This window comes from Haemaphysalis longicornis, unplaced genomic scaffold (genome assembly GCF_048455015.1).
Source record: "Haemaphysalis longicornis isolate Haplotype H1 unplaced genomic scaffold, Haemaphysalis longicornis Haplotype H1 scaffold_9, whole genome shotgun sequence".
Classification (NCBI taxonomy): domain Eukaryota; kingdom Metazoa; phylum Arthropoda; class Arachnida; order Ixodida; family Ixodidae; genus Haemaphysalis; species Haemaphysalis longicornis.
The window spans coordinates 171,967,049-171,989,643 of record NW_027526460.1 but is presented as its reverse complement, the minus strand read 5'-3'; the positions used below and the strand labels follow the sequence as shown (position 1 = coordinate 171,989,643).

General features: G+C 49.9%; 1 protein-coding gene and 4 non-coding genes across 8 annotated transcripts in view; all 5 read right to left on the bottom strand.

Annotated features, from left to right (window-relative positions):
* The window catches only part of LOC144151392 (uncharacterized), a 458,541-nt gene that overhangs the window by 119,923 nt on the left and 316,023 nt on the right, over window positions 1–22,595 (bottom strand). The window lies entirely within an intron of this gene.
* Window positions 15,106–15,177, bottom strand: Trnar-ucu (transfer RNA arginine (anticodon UCU)). Its single transcript has one exon. It is a non-coding gene; the product is annotated as a tRNA-Arg (tRNA).
* Trnar-ucu (transfer RNA arginine (anticodon UCU)) lies at window positions 15,587–15,658 on the bottom strand. Its single transcript has one exon. It is a non-coding gene; the product is annotated as a tRNA-Arg (tRNA).
* Trnar-ucu (transfer RNA arginine (anticodon UCU)) lies at window positions 16,068–16,139 on the bottom strand. Its single transcript has one exon. It is a non-coding gene; the product is annotated as a tRNA-Arg (tRNA).
* On the bottom strand, window positions 17,030–17,101 carry Trnar-ucu (transfer RNA arginine (anticodon UCU)). Its single transcript has one exon. It is a non-coding gene; the product is annotated as a tRNA-Arg (tRNA).

Genomic DNA, 22,595 nt, shown 5'->3' with positions numbered 1-22,595 from the left:
CCACATCGTGTAATTGTTCCAAATACTTGAATTTGAATCTGAATTTTATTGGCGCAGCAGCCAAATTTGGCTATAATGAGCCAGACACAAGGTAATATATTTCGAACACACTACAGTAAAAGGCTCACGTTATAATTATGTAAAGTGGTAAAATCAAAGTTTCTGTAAAAGCTTCAGTGCACTCGAAAATTTACAAAACCGCTCATGTAAAAATGACGTAACACGGTAAATCACAGTTTTTCTAAAAGCTTGATGGCACTCAAAAATTTAAAAACCTTTTCCAAGAGAACCAGGGGATCATCGCCTAGCAGTAAAACAGGGTGCAATGGAATTAGCAATTTATAAAAGTGGGAAAAAAATTCACGGGCGCTTGTTTTCGTAACTAGGACACTATAAGTATGTGTATTACTGTAAGGCGCTTCCCACATTGCTCACATTCTGGAGGGTCTGTATGTATGTATCTGTTTGTTTTATGGCGCAAGGGCAACAATGGCCAAAGAGCGCCAACGCAATGGTTGATCATTTTGAATGATGTTTTAATAAAATGGTGCTGTAAATGTGACGATTTTAAAAGAGGTTAGTGTGGGGGTGTATACAGCCCCTCATTTACAATAACAATAAAATTGGGGAAATGGGAATGGCAGGGTAAGAATGTAAAAAAAAAATAGACACTCATAGCGTCCTCCCACTCTGAGAGGCCCCGAGGTTACACGAGGTATGATATGCGGTTTAAAATGCCAATGTCTCCCAGGCAAGCAAAAAGGCGTTTACTTGGAATTAAGGGTTGATCAGCTAAAAACATCGAGGGATGAAGAGGAATCATGTGAGTGTAGAGTTCCCGGAAGTGCTTTTTCCTTGCCTTGTGGAAGTACCCACACTCAACTAAGACATGGCTGACGATAGGCGATGTCCGCACCTGTCGCATTGTGGCGGTGGTTTGCCCTGCAGAAGGTGCGAGTGAGTAGCGTATGTATGGCCTATTCGTAATCTGCACATGTATACTTCCGTTGTTCTTTTTCTTAAAGAGACAAGCTCCGGATGACAAGAGAAAGTTTTCTATCAACCGGCCCCGGGAATCTGTGCGTTCCGATCCCCATAGTGGGCTGTGCGCATTAAGGTCACCAACTAGTAAAAACGGTTCTGGCAGTTGATCTATAAGGGACTCAAATTCGGAACTGGACAGACGATATTCAGGGGGAATGTACAGTGAGCAAATTGTTGTTAACTTATTGAAGATAATTGCCCGAACAGCAACCGCTTCTAGGCCGGTGCGCAAATGAATAGATTGACAAGGGACAGCTTTTTGTATTACTATTGCCACGCCACCAGAGCAGTGCGAGCAGCTGTCTCTGTCTTTTCTAAATACTGAGTATTGCTTTAGGAAGTTGGTATGCTTAGGGTTCAAGTGAGTCTTGTAAACACATGACAGTTGTTTGAGTTTTGTGTAGGATTTCATATATATCATCTAGGTTATTAATTAATCCTCTACAGTTCCACTGCGTAACTATTTGTGCTACCATAAATGTTTAAAAAAGATTTTGGCTGGTGAAGACTAGGGATGGATGTACCACCTACCACACTCAGGTATGATCTGGGCCAGTGACACGGGGGGCTGCTGGCTTTTTTCCCCGCCCGGCCATGGAGCGCTGTTCTTTCACCGCCTTAGGTGCTGGCCGAGACGGTGTCATGTCTATGTCCTCGTCTGAGTGCTGGGACAGCGACGAGATGGAGTCCTTGCGGCCTCCGACACGGAATATGTTCGAAGTGGAGGAAGGATTCCCTCCCACCATCGTTTGTTGCGTGTTGGACCCAGAGGCGGTCGAAGGACCTGCCACATCTACATCCATGGCCACCTGAGGTCCGGTAGCCGGAAGAATGGGACCAACGGCAGAGCCGTCACTCCTGGCGTTCGTGGCCGACGCAACACTTGCGGGTGCCACAGGTGTTGTGTCAGCTGGTTGGGCTGCCTTAGGCAGCACCTTTGGGGGCTGGGGCGGCACCAAGTCTGCTTCGCAATACTGGGTGGCCGCAGTGACAAGACGCCGCTCCGCCCCCCGGCGAGCTGCGTCAGCATACTTCGCAGAAGAAAAGGCGCTTAGCCTTTTACGCGCTTCTAGGTAAGAGATGTTCTCGCTGACTTTAATATTGAGTATTTTCTTCTCAAGTTTGAATGTTTCACACGTCCTTGATTACGCTGTGTGCGGGCCACTGCAGTTCGGACACTTAATCAAAGTGCTGTTGCAATTCTCTTTGGCGTGGTCGTGCTCTGAGCAATTTGCACACGTTAAACGCCCACGGCAGTTGTTAGTACTGTGCCCATAACGTTGGCACTTAAAGCACCGACGCGGGTTGGGGATATATGGTCGGACGGTACATCGAAGAAAGCCTGCATTCACAAATTCGGGTAAGGTACTGCGGTCAAAGGTGAGGACAACATGTTTGGTTTTGATTTCCTGATTTTCTCGACGCATAGTGATCCTCCTTACTACAATGACGCCCTGGTCGCGCAGGCCCTCGAGGATGTCAGAGTCAGTTTCATTGCCGAGATCAGATTCAGATATCACACCTTGGGATGTATTTAGCGTTCGGTGGGGAGTGACTTTGACTTTCAGGTCGCCAATGAGGGTTTGTTCAAGAAGCTTTTTTGATTGTGCCGGGTTGTTTACTTCTACAAGGACCTCTCCAGAGGTCAGTTTCTTGGCTTTGTAGTGTTTTCCCACAACACGTTCAATGCACTTAGCTATTAAGAAAACGGATGTAGATGTCACTGGCTTTGTATTGTCTTCGGATGCAATGATCAAGAACCGGGGAAAGTTGTCAGGTATTTGGAACGATAGGGCAAGCAATGGGGGAAAGTTCGCTTTGGTGCGGCCCCTTTTGGGGGGCCGATCAGTGGGTTTAGAAAATTTTGAAAGAACCATGCAGCATGGAAAAAAAAGCAGGGAACGGGGGTACTTCCTTCGCTCGGTTTACCCTGATGCCGAGAGAGGTCCCGGAGCTCCCTCCCTGGTAAACAGACAGGGAGCCCATCCACCGGAGCGTGACCACGGCTCCGACAGCCACCGTTTGTGGTTTCTACCTTTCACCTCAAAACTCCTAGCCACGGTAGGATACAGCGTGCGTATGGGAGCTCGGGGTCCGCGGTATCGCCAGTACCGTCACCAAGATTGCTCAAGGTGCCCCGTGCGGGGTTCTGGAGGGTCTCCTCCTAGCAACAGGAAGTTGTGGTTCAAACGCGTGTGCCCAATTCTTAGGCGACATAACACCAACTCTACAAATCTTTCTTTATGTCTGCAGCTCTGCCACTCTCTCGGTGCGGCTTCACAAGGTGGAGCTTGTTTTCATTGAGTTCTGTCCATTCAGGCTGCCACTTCTTCGCTATTGATAAGTTGAGTCTCCGTCTGTAATCCTGGTAGGGTAAACCAGTTTCCGTCACCTCGAGCTCTTTTGTCTCGGCTGCGAGGGAATCTGCCTTTTCATTCCCGTCAATTCCTACATGACCCAGTACCCAACAGAAGCTCACGTCTAAGTGATTTTTGCTACAGTCCATCGGTTGGTTAAGCACTTGTTGGACAAGCGGATTTTTGGTTTTCTTTCCTGAACACAGGGCTCCTAGCGCGCTGAGAGCGTCAGAGAAGATGACTGACTGCGGCGTCCTTTCAATGCATACTTTGTTTAAAACGAGCTGTATGGCATGCAGTTCGGCAGTGAAGATACTAGCGTCAGGTCTGAGCCGTTGGCATTCTTCGTAATAAGGTGCAATTGCAGCTGCTCCCACATGCCTTTCTCCTTTAGAACCATCTGTGAAGTAAGTAGCACATCCGGCATACCTGAACTGGATATCTAAGACTCTTGCTGCAGTAGTTCCTTTGGAGTGTTGTGCTTATTGTACTTCAGCAAGGAAAAGTCACATTGTGGCTAGTAGTTCCTTTGGATGGTTGTGCTTATTGTACTTCAGCAAGAAAAAGTCACATTGTGGCTTGTGGTATTCCCATGGAGCATAACCGATTCTGTGGGTGACCAGCATGGTATCATCTACATAAAAGTCAAGGGCTTCATTAAGAATGCGGTACCTGAAAAACATTGTTGGAATAGTCCGAGGCCTGTATTGACTGTTTTTTCTGCACAAAAGTTGTATCCATTTTCCTCGGCCCATTGAACTAGACGGTTGATGCCAATTTGCAGTTGTCTTTCGCAGGATCCTAAGTTGCACAAGGAAAAGCGGATCTGACACCTTGCTCCTGCCACAGACCCCAAACCGCCGCCGTGGAGGCGCCAACAGAAGAGCCGTGCAACGCTGCAACACCGAGGCCTGCCGGCTCAACGAGTTGCTTCGGGAGTACTACCGCCGCACCCGGAACGTCCACTTCATCGACCATGGGATGGAGTGGCTGCCATCGGTTCGTGTGTTCGCGGCGGAAGGAGTCCATCCGAGCTACGAAAGAGTGGACGTAATGACCAGCCACCTGAATCAACTTCTCCTCACGAACGCCGCCCGCTTCACACGGGAGTGGGCGGACCACGCCTCGGATTGTGCAGCTACCCCGGCTGTCACCGGACTTTTGGACTTTCCTGTGCTGCCGCAGAGGCCCCCACATCCCCAAAAAACGAATTGAGCTTCCATATCCCCGCGACGCCCCAAGCCGGGTGCTGCGGCGGCTGAGGGGCCTGCAGCGCTGCCGGCCGGCCGACTCAGCTACGCCCAGGCGGCTCGCGCGGGGCCATCGGGGGCGCCAAATTGACAGTGCGGCGGCTCAGGTGAGGTCCGCTCTGGCGTGAAGTGGTCCAAATAATTCCTATCATTACGTAAAACTGTGGAAAAAAAAGTACGATTTACCTCACATGCCTCCTATCTAAATTCCTACGTCAAGAGTAATTCGGCACCCAAGGGTCTCCAGCTCCGGTTGTCACCTTCAATGTCTACGTTTAGTGACACCGAGAGAAAGGAGCGGGAAAAGATCTTAAATGACGCGTCTGTGAGCCTGACGAAGTTGGTTATGAAGCACAGAAGTCGGAAGGCCGAGGAACTCAGATCAGCTGAACTCGTAAAACGCCAGGAAGCAAGACTCTCTAATCCGGAACAATCTGAATTAGAAAGATGCGAAGATAAAAAACAGAAAATTGCGGAAAACCAAAAGGCAAAAAAATGCAAACGGGACAAAATTTCAATTCGCGGGGACGACGGCGCTCTGATGGTGGTTGCCAGGGAGGAGGCCTAGGGAGGACAAGAGACTCTATGCGACCCAAAAAAGAGCCTTAAATGCTCTCACGTTTTGAACCTCCCAAATAAACAGCCCTCTCCCGCTGAGCGCAAGCACTCGCATTCTTACGTTGTGAACATCTCAAGTAGGGCGCTCTCTCCAGCGGAAATCAAATTACTGTCAAAGGGCCTAAACTTCTGTCCTTCATCGGGAAACGTTAATAAATTCGAACTTTATCAGGACCTGGACAACTTTGCGAGAAACCTGCACCTTCGGGGATACTTTCATGGGCGTCCAACTGAAAGCAAAAAACTACTTCCTGCCCCTTCAGACAAAATGTGGACACCAAATGAGCAACGGGATAAGCACTTGAATCCATACATTTCGGCCGTGCAAAAAGATATAATCAAAGAGTTCGAAAAACGGTTGCCCATCCGCAGCAACCTCGCTAGGGACGAGCGTGAAGCACTGAAGTGCCTGAGTGAGGACACTGCTATTGTAATAAAATCTGCCGACAAAGGGGGGGGGGGCTGTGGTAATTATGAACAAGACTGACTATTTAAACGAGGGACAGCGACAGCTAGCTGACGAGACATTCTACCCAGGGAGTCGAACCGGAACAGGAACCGAACCGAAAACCGGAACCGAACCCGAATTTTCGCCCGGAACCGGAACTGAACCGGAACCGTATTTTTTCCGCCATTTTGGAACTGAACCCGAACCGGAACGAATCGAAGGAACCGTTCCGGAGCGGTTCCGGGGCCTCAACACTGTAATTTCTAGTTTTCCGTTTTGGTACCCTACCTTGGGTCTGAAGATATTTTTACCATTCGCCAGCCGGCAACACGAAATATTTTGTATAGTCTGCAGTTCCCTAGGCCCTGTGGGATATATGAGGGGTTCCTCGGGGGCCTTAGCCAGTCCTGGCGTAAGCCACCACGCTAGCTCCCGGCGTGTCAACCACGCGGGCTCCCATGGCTACGGCAGCCCAGCGAGGTTCGCCGATACGAGAACACAGTAGACAGTAGTGCCGAAGCACAGCCGTTTATTTGGGGAATACCAAAGCATGCGAGCACAGGGCTCGACGGCGTTCACGAATCACGCCGTCCGGGTCGTGACCGCGAACGGGAGGCAGGCACTCACGGCGCGCGACAAACAAAGCTCCCACCTGAGACGCAAGTATCCATCACCGCCGCCTTCCGCCGATCTCGCCCCGACCGGGTCTCCGACGAGACTCTTTTCTCCCGTGCACACGCTCGCGCGCCTCTCCCCGCACACATCGGTGGCGCCATCTCTCGGGGGACGCCGACGAACCAGCGGAGCGCTGGACCGGTTTCAGCGCAAAAGCGTCTCTCCCGAAGCGCGCGCTGGCTCGGGATCGCAGGTCGCGGTTCTCCACGATTCCCACACTCCTCCCCCCTAAAACTGGACGCCACTTGAGCTCGAGTGACGCCACGGTGCACCACACTCGTCACGTCTCAAGTCAGCAAAACAGCCACCGAACGCCACTCCACACCAAAGTTCGCCACACGATGCCGCCGTCGCGATGCTCGCCTCAACCCGCAAACACACTGCATGGTTCCAAGTCTCTCGCGGTTGGGCAGCACAGCAGGTTGGCAGGCCCGGGGGTAGCTGCAGCCGCAGCCGACGAACGCCGGGGTCGCGCCATGATGCGACCCCCACTCCCAGCTCGAGGCGGCAACAGGAACGGCCGCGCCCACTGCGGCTGCCCGAAGGCTCGCGCCGCTCGCGTAGGCGCCAGATACCGCCGCCTCCTGGGTTCCGTGGCCGCTTCGGCCGCAGGTCCTCCCGAACGGTTGGCTGCCGCCCGGCAGGCCGGAGCAGCAACTGGAGTAGCAGCTCCACGAACCGCGCTCGGCCCCGCCGGTGGTTCAGCAGGCCATCCTCGCTGTCCGTGGCAGTGGTGACTGGCGTGGCTCCCGGTGGTATCCGTATGCTGCAGGTCTCGCTCTCACCGTCCAGTTTAAACGATTCCCGAACTTGAAGTGGGGAGCAGCGGGACTCCGCAGTCTCCTGTGACTGGCCGGAAACCTTATCGACGATCTCGCCAAATAGGGTAACAAAGATGCCAGAGGGGACTCCCCCTTGCACGTTCGCTTGCTCGCGGAATCACGAGTCCGGCAACTGTGCTCCAGCCGCCACCCCCGCCTGGAGGCAGCTCGCCTGACTATTACGGGTTGTCGGCATCGAAATTGGCCCGTCCGAGCTATTTCGGCCTGGTGCGTTGGTCGGCAAAGCAGCGTCAGCATCGAGCAGGCGGGCTCCTGCAACTCACTCGCAGCAATACAAGCTGCCGTAGAGCCAGCGCCAACCGCAATACCAGCGGCTTACGGGCGCACATCACCGGTATAGGTCGCCTGAGAGTCCGTCTCTTACTAAGACTGGCGATCTCTCGCGACCAACGAGCCCGCTGCCGAGCCGCGCGAAGCTCTTACTGCGTAAACGCAATCTCGAGCGGAGTCTTCACGGCATCGAGACGCACGCACTCCGGAAGCGCGGAGACAACGGTCCCATTGCTCCCGCTTCCCCCCGCAGCGAGAGGAGACTGATTCTTCAGCGATCCCCCTCGCTCTTTGTCAGGCGTCAAATCGGCAAACACTCCGCCTCGGACTCGAAGCGCAGTAGCGGCGGGCTCATCGTGCGGCTTGCGAACTCCCAAACACCGCACCCTCGCTCGGTGGTGTCCGCCGCGCCTGGGGGAAACTTCAACCGGCGCCGCCGGCGCGACTGCGCGGGGACGGCGCTACGAGGAAGGCGACCCGCCGCCATGTTGGAACAAGGCCTACGCACCTCCCGTCTCGCAAGCGGGCCGCGACTGCGGTGCTCGGAGGTATCCTACTGACTCACCGGCTGGTGCGTGTAGGAAGGTTTACGCATTTGCCGTCACGGCTGTATCGGGCATCATAACTGTCTGCCTGCAACCGACTGGCGCGAGGCGTTTCGTCCGAAGTCTTCCGGACAAAAGGTAGCGGGCTACGACTGCAGCAACGCATTTCTCGGGGAGCTAGCAACCTCGAATTCGTCCGAATACGAGACCCACGTTCGGGCGCCATGAGGGATATATGTGGGGGTTCCTCGGGGCGACTTAGCCAGTCCTGGCGTCAGCCACCACGCTAGCTCCCGGCGTGTCAACCACGCGGGCTCCCATGGCTACGGCAGCCCAGCGAGGTTCGCCGATACGAGAACACAGTAGACAGTAGTGCCGAAGCACAGCCGTTTATTTGGGGAATCCCAAAGCATGCGAGCACAAGGCTCGACGGCGTTCACAAATCACGCCGTCCGGGTCGTGACCGCGAACGGGAGGCAGGCACTCACGGCGCGCGACAAACAAAGCTCCCACCTGAGACACAAGTATCCATCACCGCCGCGTTCCGCCGATCTCGCCCCGACCGGGTCTCCGACGAGACTCCCTTCTCCCGTGCGCGCACGCTCGCGCCGCCCGCGCCCGCGCGCCTATCCCCGCACACATCGGTGGCGCCATCTCTCGGGGGACGCCGACGAACCAGCGGAGCGCCGGACCGGTTCCAGCGCACAAGCGTCTCTCCCGAAGCGCGCGCTGGCTCGGGATCGCAGGTCGCGGTTCTCCACGATTCCCACAGCCCATAAGGTTCTCTTCTTATTATAACCCTCAATTTAATGTAAAGTTGTACGTATATACTATCAGTTTGCGTTAGGTACTGCCGATATCCCCAGTTATCTTTTACATTTAGAATGTTAAGTTAGAACGCATATTCCGAGGCGACATATCATTAATATATTCGTCATGGTTTCTATCTACCTTGTGTTTAAAATCGTGTGAAGGACTAGGGGAATTAGCGGGTCAGTTAAGGTGGATTGGAGGGTCTGACCAAACATGAAATTTTTGGGGTCTTTGGCATTTGGAAATTTTGCAGGGTTCTCCTTCTCGACCAATCAGGAAATTTAGTTACGCACAAAATAGCCGGAGAGTTATGTGATGACCACCTGAATGCTATAAAAGGTCTTTCTTTATGCACGTATTGCGCTGTTATGTTGTTTCTCGCGTAAGACTGACATTTCGCACTGAAGTTAATAACTATTTGCTAATGGATATCTTATATTCACCAAATGGTTTTCCAAACGTGTGTATGTATGAGGTAAGAATGTAGGAAGCAACTAAACCGGAAAAACTGAGGAGCGATCAACTGGTTTGATGCGAAAGACACCCGATAGCATTCTTCAATACCTTCTCTTTCTTTGTGCTACCATTGTGCAGCCTTCCACAGGTGTACCCCCACCAGCGAACACAGTCCCCTAAAAGCTGAGGAAGCGGCGATAGCACGTGCGCTTAGCCAAAGCGGCGCCAAAACTCTCATAACAGACTCCTAGCAGGTGTGGCGCAACTTTGCCAACGGTCGATTGCATCTCACAACACTTCGACCGATAAATCAGAGTCCACCAACGAGACCAGCCAGGATTGTATGCGCACCAGCTCATACTGGCATCACCGGCATACAGGATCACCAACCTCGTGGCTCGAGATTTGACCCGCTTAGCCAGCGCTCATGAAGCCGAGCCCGAGCGCATGCATCCTGTAGTCACCTACCAGGAAATTACTCAGCACTATATATGCTCTCCCGTAGAACGCATTACTCCACGCACAAATCGCTACCGATTACCCAGAAAAGACTATTCCGCGCCCTGCGGGCTAACACCTTCCCACACAAAACCAGACTTCACCTCTTTGACCGGACACTATTCTGTCCACTTCGCCGCTTCTGTGGAGAACCAGAGAACCTCTTACACAGGCGGCTGCGACAAGTCTACCCTAGATACGCCCAACCTCCACCTTTCCAAAGAGATTTGGGAGAGAGCCTTGCCCAGCTCCGGCCTCGAAGATCAGCTGCACTTGATGGAAACGGCTGTCGACTCAGCCGCCTTGAATGAGGACGCCTCTCTAAAATTTTTCCTCGATTTAATTAGAGTTCATTTCCTCTCTCTACGAGGAATCATTACTACTGCTTGTGGTTTCATTAAGCTATTATCTTTCCTAGACCCCAATCGCTGTCACCTGCCGCTGAAGTGCCATTAGCAAGTTCCTATCTCCGGTGGTTCCCTAGCCAATGCCGTCCGATACACGCCGTCCAGTGAGTCATTAAAGACGTTCTTTCTTTCTAACCGGCCTGTTAGCAGATAAAAGATTAGCAGAAGGATATCGCTCTAAACGCCACCAGCCACGCTTGACAGTAGAATGTTGACGCCGACGCCGGACTGTTTTCGACTTCTAAAGACCTACTAATGATCTCGTGATAAGCTAAAGCGCCATTGAAACAAGGGGTACATGAAAAGCGTAGAAAACTAACCAATTTATTTACAATGCAAAATTTGTTGCTTCATTATGCGAAAATAGGTGTGCGTTAGCCTGTGCCTGCGTAGACATTTGATGGATAAAAAAACAAAAAGATAGCGGGCGCGCAGGCTCTCCTGCCCGCCAAAAAGACTGCCCGCTTGCCAGTAAACTACCTGCCCGCCTGCCTGCCAGGCAGGCGATTCCTGCGAGGATGTGTGATTTGGAGACGAGGGGTGGTCCGTCACGAGACGCCCTGGGGGAGGGGGGGGATGCGTTATTTGGAGACGATGTGCGGCCCATCACTGGTCGGCTAAAGGAGTGGACACAGGGCGGCACAGCGGCGGCTATTTAGAGCCATGCGGTAGAGCGCAGCCCTGAAGCGCCCGCCCCTGTGGTTTCGCGTAGTACCTCAGCGTCGGCCTCGTTGCAACCGAGAGAACGAAGACGCCACCGAAGATAGAGCGAGCAGGAAATCGGAAGATGACAGTATGACGAAAGTATAAGGTGGAGGGCGGAACTCTAAGACCGCGTGAGACGCGCTTCAAGGCGATGATGCCTAACGAGATAACGGCAGAGTACCCCGCGCGCCGTCGTGCATTTGCTGATGACGCGATCGCTTTTGAGACACAGCAGCTATGCGCCGTTGCCGAGAAGACTACAGTTTACGCTGCACTCAAATTTCGCATTAGCGAGTATCGCAATCGCCCGGTAATATTTTTTGTTTCCTCAAGAGTACAACTGTGGGTATAAAACTGCGGTGTTATGAGCCACGAATAAAATAAAAAAAATGAACAAAATTCAATTAATAAAAATACACTTGTGGCCATAAAGAGTAATGTTTTCACATTCATACAAATACACGCCTTAAGTGTCCCAGTGAATTTTTTATTTCGCTTTAGTTAATATTGTAATCGTGGACTTACCATAGAAAACCTTTTGCAGTAGATTGTACTGTTAAAGGATGTCTTCAACCCTTTCTATCAATTCTTTCACTCTTTTTTGCGCATCTGCAAGCACTGCGAAAGTTATAGCTATAACACAGAGAAGCAGTCGGGTGATTTGCTCGTCACAGCAGATACACGTTCAGTTTCTGCTTCGCTTTTGTGGCTTTATTTTCTTTTTAGAGTCGCAACTTAAGGAAAGCCGGAAAATAGCCGCTGCACCACTGTAATGACGTCATTACAGCGGTAGAAGAACGCCAAGACTGGGAAAGAGAGAAAAATGTTTTAAGCAAGTTTCTAAGTTATCTGATGTGGACAGAGCAGTAATTTTTGTCTGAGGCACTTTGCGACCCTCTAATCTTAGTACTGGGTGTCTCGGTATACTACTTTCTGCGAGCATTGAAGATTTAGAAAAAAGTTGATAAAGGTATTGCAATCACTTTAATTTGGCCAAGACAAAACATTTGCACAACGAAACTTGACAAGGAAACTAATAGCGGTCACAAATAAATTAACAGAAAAACACGCCTGCATTTTTTTATTTCGAACCCGTTTGAACCCGTTTGAACCGGTTCGAACCGGTTCGAACCGGAACGAAGTGGCGCTCCGGAACCGAACCCGAACCGAACCCGAAAGGGTTCGGTTCGAACCCGAACCCGAACCCGAACCGAACCCGAAAAAATTCCGGTTCGACACCCTGATTCTACCGCAAGCACACAGACGACCCAACATTGCGATTTGAAGCTGAAATTGTGGATGCACTAAAGTCCTTGCTGCGTGATGGGAAAATAACCGATCCGATGTATGAAGTGATGCTACCCCAAAATTCTAAGCCAGAACGTTTCTATCTCCTACCTGAAATACACAAAGAAAACAATCCTGGTCGCCAAATTGTATCCAGCAATGGAACGGCAACGGAAAACTTATCCAGTTTAATTGACCGCCTAATTAAAGACATCCCGCAGACTTTCCCCTCATACGTAAAGGATACAGGTCACTTTCTCCGCGAGGTTTCAGGCATCGAGGTCCCAACCGGCAGTTTTCTCGTCACCATGGATGTTACGTCCCTGTACACTAACGTTTCTCACTTTGATGGCATCCTTGCCGCAGTCTCATGCTACGGTGATTCTAATTTCTGCTTGGACGTAACCCCTGGAACACTGAAAACCCTCCTCCACCTCGCCCTTGAGTACAATCACTTTGAATTCGACAATAGCCACTACCTCCAAATTAACGGCACAGCCATGGGTACCAAAAAGTCCCCTACATACGCCAATATCTTTATGGCGTCATTAGAAACAGAGTTCATTGCAAAATGCTGTCCAAAACCTATCATTTATAAACGATTCCTCTATGGCATCTTCTTCATTTGGAATAATGATGAGGCAAGCCTCAGAGAATTTATCTTACAAATCATTTCTCTGCATCCATCAATCAAACTAACCTATCACATATCAACTGAAACCATAAATTTTTTGGATGTCACGCTCATATTGGACCAAGGGAGAGTCTCAACAACATTGTACAGGAAACCCACTGACCGCCAACGATATCTTCAATTCTACAGCAGCCATCACCGCCATTGTAAAACAAGTATACCCTACTCACAAGCACACCGGTACCGCAGGATATGCTCTGGACGGGACGATTTCGAAAAACATGCTGAGGAACTAAAGACCGCCCTGATTGGTCAAACATATCCAGAAGAAATTATTGACGATGCGATTAGCCGAGCACGCAATTTACAAAGAAAAGACATTCTGAGTGAAACCCTAAAAGAAACCCACCATGGGACTAACTTAGTCCTTACGTACTCGTCCAAAACGTCCCAAGTAAACAACATCCTGAGACGACATTTTAATATCATAAGGCAGAGTGAGCGCTTGCCGGCTGTTTTTCAGCGCCCCCCCCCCCCGTTCTGTGTACAGACGGGCCAGAAACTTGAAGGACCTTTTGGTCAGGGCAAAAACAGAAGTACCTGAGCGAACTCTCGGCTGCCGGCCATTCGGCAAACCGCGCTGTAAACTTTGTCCCCACATGGAGGCCACTAACGTTGCCCAGGCCACCAGGTAAACCTATAAATATGAAATCAAAGACAACCTCAACTGTGACACCCCTAATGTAATCTACAAACTCCGCTGCCTTGTCTGTGAGGAGGAATATATCGGCCAAACAAAAACACCTTTCCGCAAAAGGTTTAATAATTACAAGTCACACGTGAAGGGCCTCCTCGGCCTTCCGCTGTCCAGGCATCTCCGACTCCCGGGTCACTCGTTTGCAAAAATACAGGCCGTCTTAATTCAGTCCGGCTTCCGCAGCACATACGAGCGGGAACAAAGAGAATCCTTCTTGATACATAAATTTCGGACGTTTGCCGAAGGAATAAATGAGACCAAATGGAGATTGAGTTCCTTTCGAAACTGACGTAACCACCCTGAGATGTTTTGAGGCAGGGCGAAACGAATAATCATCCCATAGTTTTTTTTCTTTTTTCCCCTTTTTTTTTGTCTTTTTTAAGTTCATAGAGCACATCCTTCGCCCCTGAGGGGAACCGCGTTGTGCCCGCATCTGAGTGGCGCAATCTGTGAGACTGTGGGGGGAGGGCGGGTGGCGGTGCGGAACGGTTGGCGTGGCGACGGCCCCTCCGGCGGCGGTGAGGTGATAAATCCTTCTCCGCCTGTGGTTCTTTCTTTCCAAGGCGTAAATCGTTTTCTAAGCAAACTTTCCGGACCATTTCACTAAGACGGACCCGTACGAGCCTCCGCGCATTGGGGACTCACTGATCCTTTCCTTCAAGGCTGTCCACGAATGTTTCGTTTCCCGGTCAGCTTCTTTCGGGCACCTGCGGCCATGTGGTTCTTGTCTCTGTCTAACGACGGTCTCACACCGCCATTAAAAATGCCTCTTTTTCGTTCTTTTTTACCATTGATCACCAGTAGGCAGAGATTGGCATGCTTCTCTGCCATCCACAGACTTTTCGTTCAGGCTTTCGAGCTTCGACTCTCCAAATTTTATGTATCTCTCTCTCTTTCCGCACGCAGACGCAGCACGCCATTTTCTCTGTATACACACATTGGTTGAACTTTATGCGCCTGTTTTCAGTCTATCAATGTCGCAACTGTGCCTCCTTCCCATTTACAACTTTCCTCTTTCCCTTCCTCTATAATTGCTTTTTCCCACCTTCTGTAGTATAGCTACGACGTGTTATTCTTACTCTTCCCCTCCTTTACTGTCCCCGAGATCTCTCATTGACGAGGGTGAGGAGAAAGGGAAGCCCTCGGAGGCAAAGTGTATATAAGCGTTTTTTTGTCCATTCTAAAATGACCCCTGAAGAAGAAAGGTTCTCCTTTCGAAACTGTTGGGAACAATAAAACCCTTGTGCAGTGTTTTCCAAGTGTCTGCACCCTAGTTTTGACCTATATATATATATATATATATATATATATATATATATATATATATATATATATATATATATATATATATATATATATATATATACAGGAAGAAATGCCGGCAGTCTACAACGCCAAAGAAGGCATAGGGGAATGGTCAGAATATTTTTTACCGTTAGTGACGTTACATTATTATTTATTATTATTAATTACGTGTGAAAGAAAGAAAGAAAAACACGCGCCCAGAGTGGGGACCGAACCCACGCCTTTCGATTAGACCTCGAATGCCTTACCAATTCGGCTATCTGGGCGACTGTGTTCCGCTTCACTTTCTGGGGTATTTATATATACTACAACTGTATCTGACGCTTGAGGGTGGTAGCCAGCGCCACTCAGACTACACGGGGAGAAGGGGACCTTCTTTTTAACCCCCGGGGCGTGACGCGAACGTCTACAGCCTGTCATAAGCGGGTAACTGGTGGGAAACCCTCTTATGCTACCTTGGCATCAAGGCTGCCAGAACCGAGGCCCTCGCTAAGCTTTCGCATGATAATATGGTTTGTAAATGAGGGGCTCGTTAGAAAATATAGGAAGAAATGCCGGCAGTCTACAACGCCAAAGAAGGCATAGGGGAATGGTCAGAATATTTTTTACCGTTAGTGACGTTACATTATTATTTATTATTATTAATTACGTGTGAAAGAAAGAAAGAAAAACACGCGCCCAGAGTGGGGACCGAACCCACGCCTTTCGATTAGACCTCGAATGCCTTACCAATTCGGCTATCTGGGCGACTGTGTTCCCCTTCACTTTCTGGGGTATTTATATATACTACAACTGTATCTGACGCTTGAGGGTGGTAGCCAGCGCCACTCAGACTACACGGGGAGAAGGGGACCTTCTTTTTAACCCCCGGGGCGTGACGCGAACGTCTACAGCCTGTCATAAGCGGGTAACTGGTGGGAAACCCTCTTATGCTACCTTGGCATCAAGGCTGCCAGAACCGAGGCCCTCGCTAAGCTTTCGCATGATAATATGGTTTGTAAATGAGGGGCTCGTTAGAAAATACAGGAAGAAATGCCGGCAGTCTACAACGCCAAAGAAGGCATAGGGGAATGGTCAGAATATTTTTTACCGTTAGTGACGTTACATTATTATTTATTATTATTAATTACGTGTGAAAGAAAGAAAGAAAAACACGCGCCCAGAGTGGGGACCGAACCCACGCCTTTCGATTAGACCTCGAATGCCTTACCAATTCGGCTATCTGGGCGACTGTGTTCCGCTTCACTTTCTGGGGTATTTATATATACTACAACTGTATCTGACGCTTGAGGGTGGTAGCCAGCGCCACTCAGACTACACGGGGAGAAGGGGACCTTCTTTTTAACCCCCGGGGCGTGACGCGAACGTCTACAGCCTGTCATAAGCGGGTAACTGGTGGGAAACCCTCTTATGCTACCTTGGCATCAAGGCTGCCAGAACCGAGGCCCTCGCTAAGCTTTCGCATGATAATATGGTTTGTAAATGAGGGGCTCGTTAGAAAATACAGGAAGAAATGCCGGCAGTCTACAACGCCAAAGAAGGCATAGGGGAATGGTCAGAATATTTTTTACCGTTAGTGACGTTACATTATTATTTATTATTATTAATTACGTGTGAAAGAAAGAAAGAAAAACACGCGCCCAGAGTGGGGACCGAACCCACGCCTTTCGATTAGACCTGGAATGCCTTACCAATTCGGCTATCTGGGCGACTGTGTTCCGCTTCACTTTCTGGGGTATTTATATATACTACAACTGTATCTGACGCTTGAGGGTGGTAGCCAGCGCCACTCAGACTACACGGGGAGAAGGGGACCTTCTTTTTAACCCCCGGGGCGTGACGCGAACGTCTACAGCCTGTCATAAGCGGGTAACTGGTGGGAAACCCTCTTATGCTACCTTGGCATCAAGGCTGCCAGAACCGAGGCCCTCGCTAAGCTTTCGCATGATAATATGGTTTGTAAATGAGGGGCTCGTTAGAAAATACCGGAAGAAATGCCGGCAGTCTACAACGCCAAAGAAGGCATAGGGGAATGGTCAGAATATTTTTTACCGTTAGTGACGTTACATTATTATTTATTATTATTAATTACGTGTGAAAGAAAGAAAGAAAAACACGCGCCCAGAGTGGGGACCGAACCCACGCCTTTCGATTAGACCTCGAATGCCTTACCAATTCGGCTATCTGGGCGACTGTGTTCCGCTTCACTTTCTGGGGTATTTATATATACTACAATTGTATCTGACGCTTGAGGGTATATATATATATATATATATATATATATAACACAGAAATAAGGGTTGGCAGTCGAGAAAACCTCGGAAAGCAAAGGGGAGGATGTGGTAGATCATTGAAACAGATTAAGAATTTGGAAAGAAAGAAAGAAAGTGAAGAAAAAATGCCCGCCAGGTGGGATCCGAACCCACGACCTCCAGAATACCGGTCTGGTGCGATAACCACTACGCTACCGGCGGGGCGATTTTCCCATTCACTTTCTGGGGTATTTATGTTAGGTATGTTTGTTTCCTGTGCTTGGGGGTGGTAGCCAGCGCCATTCGGACTAATCGGGGTGAAGGGGACCTTCTTTTTAACCCCCGGGTCGTGACTCGAGTGTCTACGACATGTCCAGAGTGGTCGACCAGCTTTGAACCCTCTTAAGCTCCCTTTGGCAACAAGACTGCCAGAACAGAGGCCCTCGCTATGCATGTAGCGAATCAGAATAGGAAATGAGGGGCTCGTTGAAAATAACACAGAAATAAGGGTTGGCAGTCGAGAAAACCTCGGAAAGCAAAGGGGAGGATGTGGTAGATCATTGAAACAGATTAAGAATTTGGAAAGAAAGAAAGAAAGTGAAGAAAAAATGCCCGCCAGGTGGGATCCGAACCCACGACCTCCAGAATACCGGTCTGGTGCGATAACCACTACGCTACCGGCGGGGCGATTTTCCCATTCACTTTCTGGGGTATTTATGTTAGGTATGTTTGTTTCCTGTGCTTGGGGGTGGTAGCCAGCGCCATTCGGACTAATCGGGGTGAAGGGGACCTTCTTTTTAACCCCCGGGTCGTGACTCGAGTGTCTACGACATGTCCAGAGTGGTCGACCAGCTTTGAACCCTCTTAAGCTCCCTTTGGCAACAAGACTGCCAGAACAGAGGCCCTCGCTATGCATGTAGCGAATCAGAATAGGAAATGAGGGGCTCGTTGAAAATAACACAGAAATAAGGGTTGGCAGTCGAGAAAACCTCGGAAAGCAAAGGGGAGGATGTGGTAGATCATTGAAACAGATTAAGAATTTGGAAAGAAAGAAAGAAAGTGAAGAAAAAATGCCCGCCAGGTGGGATCCGAACCCACGACCTCCAGAATACCGGTCTGGTGCGATAACCACTACGCTACCGGCGGGGCGATTTTCCCATTCACTTTCTGGGGTATTTATGTTAGGTATGTTTGTTTCCTGTGCTTGGGGGTGGTAGCCAGCGCCATTCGGACTAATCGGGGTGAAGGGGACCTTCTTTTTAACCCCCGGGTCGTGACTCGAGTGTCTACGACATGTCCAGAGTGGTCGACCAGCTTTGAACCCTCTTAAGCTCCCTTTGGCAACAAGACTGCCAGAACAGAGGCCCTCGCTATGCATGTAGCGAATCAGAATAGGAAATGAGGGGCTCGTTGAAAATAACACAGAAATAAGGGTTGGCAGTCGTTTCTTTCTTTCTTTCCAAATTCTTAATCTGTTTCAATGATCTACCACATCCTCCCCTTTGCTTTCCGAGGTTTTCTCGACTGCCAACCCTTATTTCTGTGTTATTTTCAACGAGCCCCTCATTTCCTATTCTGATTCGCTACATGCATAGCGAGGGCCTCTGTTCTGGCAGTCTTGTTGCCAAAGGGAGCTTAAGAGGGTTCAAAGCTGGTCGACCACTCTGGACATGTCGTAGACACTCGAGTCACGACCCGGGGGTTAAAAAGAAGGTCCCCTTCATCCCGATTAGTCCGAATGGCGCTGGCTACCACCCCCAAGCACAGGAAACAAACATACCTAACATAAATACCCCAGAAAGTGAATGGGAAAATCGCCCCGCCGGTAGCGTAGTGGTTATCGCACCAGACCGGTATTCTGGAGGTCGTGGGTTCGGATCCCACCTGGCGGGCATTTTTTCTTCACTTTCTTTCTTTCTTTCCAAATTCTTAATCTGTTTCAATGATCTACCACATCCTCCCCTTTGCTTTCCGAGGTTTTCTCGACTGCCAACCCTTATTTCTGTGTTATTTTCAACGAGCCCCTCATTTCCTATTCTGATTCGCTACATGCATAGCGAGGGCCTCTGTTCTGGCAGTCTTGTTGCCAAAGGGAGCTTAAGAGGGTTCAAAGCTGGTCGACCACTCTGGACATGTCGTAGACACTCGAGTCACGACCCGGGGGTTAAAAAGAAGGTCCCCTTCACCCCGATTAGTCCGAATGGCGCTGGCTACCACCCCCAAGCACAGGAAACAAACATACCTAACATAAATACCCCAGAAAGTGAATGGGAAAATCGCCCCGCCGGTAGCGTAGTGGTTATCGCACCAGACCGGTATTCTGGAGGTCGTGGGTTCGGATCCCACCTGGCGGGCATTTTTTCTTCACTTTCTTTCTTTCTTTCCAAATTCTTAATCTGTTTCAATGATCTACCACATCCTCCCCTTTGCTTTCCGAGGTTTTCTCGACTGCCAACCCTTATTTCTGTGTTATTTTCAACGAGCCCCTCATTTCCTATTCTGATTCGCTACATGCATAGCGAGGGCCTCTGTTCTGGCAGTCTTGTTGCCAAAGGGAGCTTAAGAGGGTTCAAAGCTGGTCGACCACTCTGGACATGTCGTAGACACTCGAGTCACGACCCGGGGGTTAAAAAGAAGGTCCCCTTCACCCCGATTAGTCCGAATGGCGCTGGCTACCACCCCCAAGCACAGGAAACAAACATACCTAACATAAATACCCCAGAAAGTGAATGGGAAAATCGCCCCGCCGGTAGCGTAGTGGTTATCGCACCAGACCGGTATTCTGGAGGTCGTGGGTTCGGATCCCACCTGGCGGGCATTTTTTCTTCACTTTCTTTCTTTCTTTCCAAATTCTTAATCTGTTTCAATGATCTACCACATCCTCCCCTTTGCTTTCCGAGGTTTTCTCGACTGCCAACCCTTATTTCTGTGTTATTTTCAACGAGCCCCTCATTTCCTATTCTGATTCGCTACATGCATAGCGAGGGCCTCTGTTCTGGCAGTCTTGTTGCCAAAGGGAGCTTAAGAGGGTTCAAAGCTGGTCGACCACTCTGGACATGTCGTAGACACTCGAGTCACGACCCGGGGGTTAAAAAGAAGGTCCCCTTCACCCCGATTAGTCCGAATGGCGCTGGCTACCACCCCCAAGCACAGGAAACAAACATACCTAACATAAATACCCCAGAAAGTGAATGGGAAAATCGCCCCGCCGGTAGCGTAGTGGTTATCGCACCAGACCGGTATTCTGGAGGTCGTGGGTTCGGATCCCACCTGGCGGGCATTTTTTCTTCACTTTCTTTCTTTCTTTCCAAATTCTTAATCTGTTTCAATGATCTACCACATCCTCCCCTTTGCTTTCCGAGGTTTTCTCGACTGCCAACCCTTATTTCTGTGTTATTTTCAACGAGCCCCTCATTTCCTATTCTGATTCGCTACATGCATAGCGAGGGCCTCTGTTCTGGCAGTCTTGTTGCCAAAGGGAGCTTAAGAGGGTTCAAAGCTGGTCGACCACTCTGGACATGTCGTAGACACTCGAGTCACGACCCGGGGGTTAAAAAGAAGGTCCCCTTCACCCCGATTAGTCCGAATGGCGCTGGCTACCACCCCCAAGCACAGGAAACAAACATACCTAACATAAATACCCCAGAAAGTGAATGGGAAAATCGCCCCGCCGGTAGCGTAGTGGTTATCGCACCAGACCGGTATTCTGGAGGTCGTGGGTTCGGATCCCACCTGGCGGGCATTTTTTCTTCACTTTCTTTCTTTCTTTCCAAATTCTTAATCTGTTTCAATGATCTACCACATCCTCCCCTTTGCTTTCCGAGGTTTTCTCGACTGCCAACCCTTATTTCTGTGTTATTTTCAACGAGCCCCTCATTTCCTATTCTGATTCGCTACATGCATAGCGAGGGCCTCTGTTCTGGCAGTCTTGTTGCCAAAGGGAGCTTAAGAGGGTTCAAAGCTGGTCGACCACTCTGGACATGTCGTAGACACTCGAGTCACGACCCGGGGGTTAAAAAGAAGGTGCCCTTCACCCCGATTAGTCCGAATGGCGCTGGCTACCACCCCCAAGCACAGGAAACAAACATACCTAACATAAATACCCCAGAAAGTGAATGGGAAAATCGCCCCGCCGGTAGCGTAGTGGTTATCGCACCAGACCGGTATTCTGGAGGTCGTGGGTTCGGATCCCACCTGGCGGGCATTTTTTCTTCACTTTCTTTCTTTCTTTCCAAATTCTTAATCTGTTTCAATGATCTACCACATCCTCCCCTTTGCTTTCCGAGGTTTTCTCGACTGCCAACCCTTATTTCTGTGTTATTTTCAACGAGCCCCTCATTTCCTATTCTGATTCGCTACATGCATAGCGAGGGCCTCTGTTCTGGCAGTCTTGTTGCCAAAGGGAGCTTAAGAGGGTTCAAAGCTGGTCGACCACTCTGGACATGTCGTAGACACTCGAGTCACGACCCGGGGGTTAAAAAGAAGGTCCCCTTCACCCCGATTAGTCCGAATGGCGCTGGCTACCACCCCCAAGCACAGGAAACAAACATACCTAACATAAATACCCCAGAAAGTGAATGGGAAAATCGCCCCGCCGGTAGCGTAGTGGTTATCGCACCAGACCGGTATTCTGGAGGTCGTGGGTTCGGATCCCACCTGGCGGGCATTTTTTCTTCACTTTCTTTCTTTCTTTCCAAATTCTTAATCTGTTTCAATGATCTACCACATCCTCCCCTTTGCTTTCCGAGGTTTTCTCGACTGCCAACCCTTATTTCTGTGTTATTTTCAACGAGCCCCTCATTTCCTATTCTGATTCGCTACATGCATAGCGAGGGCCTCTGTTCTGGCAGTCTTGTTGCCAAAGGGAGCTTAAGAGGGTTCAAAGCTGGTCGACCACTCTGGACATGTCGTAGACACTCGAGTCACGACCCGGGGGTTAAAAAGAAGGTCCCCTTCACCCCGATTAGTCCGAATGGCGCTGGCTACCACCCCCAAGCACAGGAAACAAACATACCTAACATAAATACCCCAGAAAGTGAATGGGAAAATCGCCCCGCCGGTAGCGTAGTGGTTATCGCACCAGACCGGTATTCTGGAGGTCGTGGGTTCGGATCCCACCTGGCGGGCATTTTTTCTTCACTTTCTTTCTTTCTTTCCAAATTCTTAATCTGTTTCAATGATCTACCACATCCTCCCCTTTGCTTTCCGAGGTTTTCTCGACTGCCAACCCTTATTTCTGTGTTATTTTCAACGAGCCCCTCATTTCCTATTCTGATTCGCTACATGCATAGCGAGGGCCTCTGTTCTGGCAGTCTTGTTGCCAAAGGGAGCTTAAGAGGGTTCAAAGCTGGTCGACCACTCTGGACATGTCGTAGACACTCGAGTCACGACCCGGGGGTTAAAAAGAAGGTCCCCTTCACCCCGATTAGTCC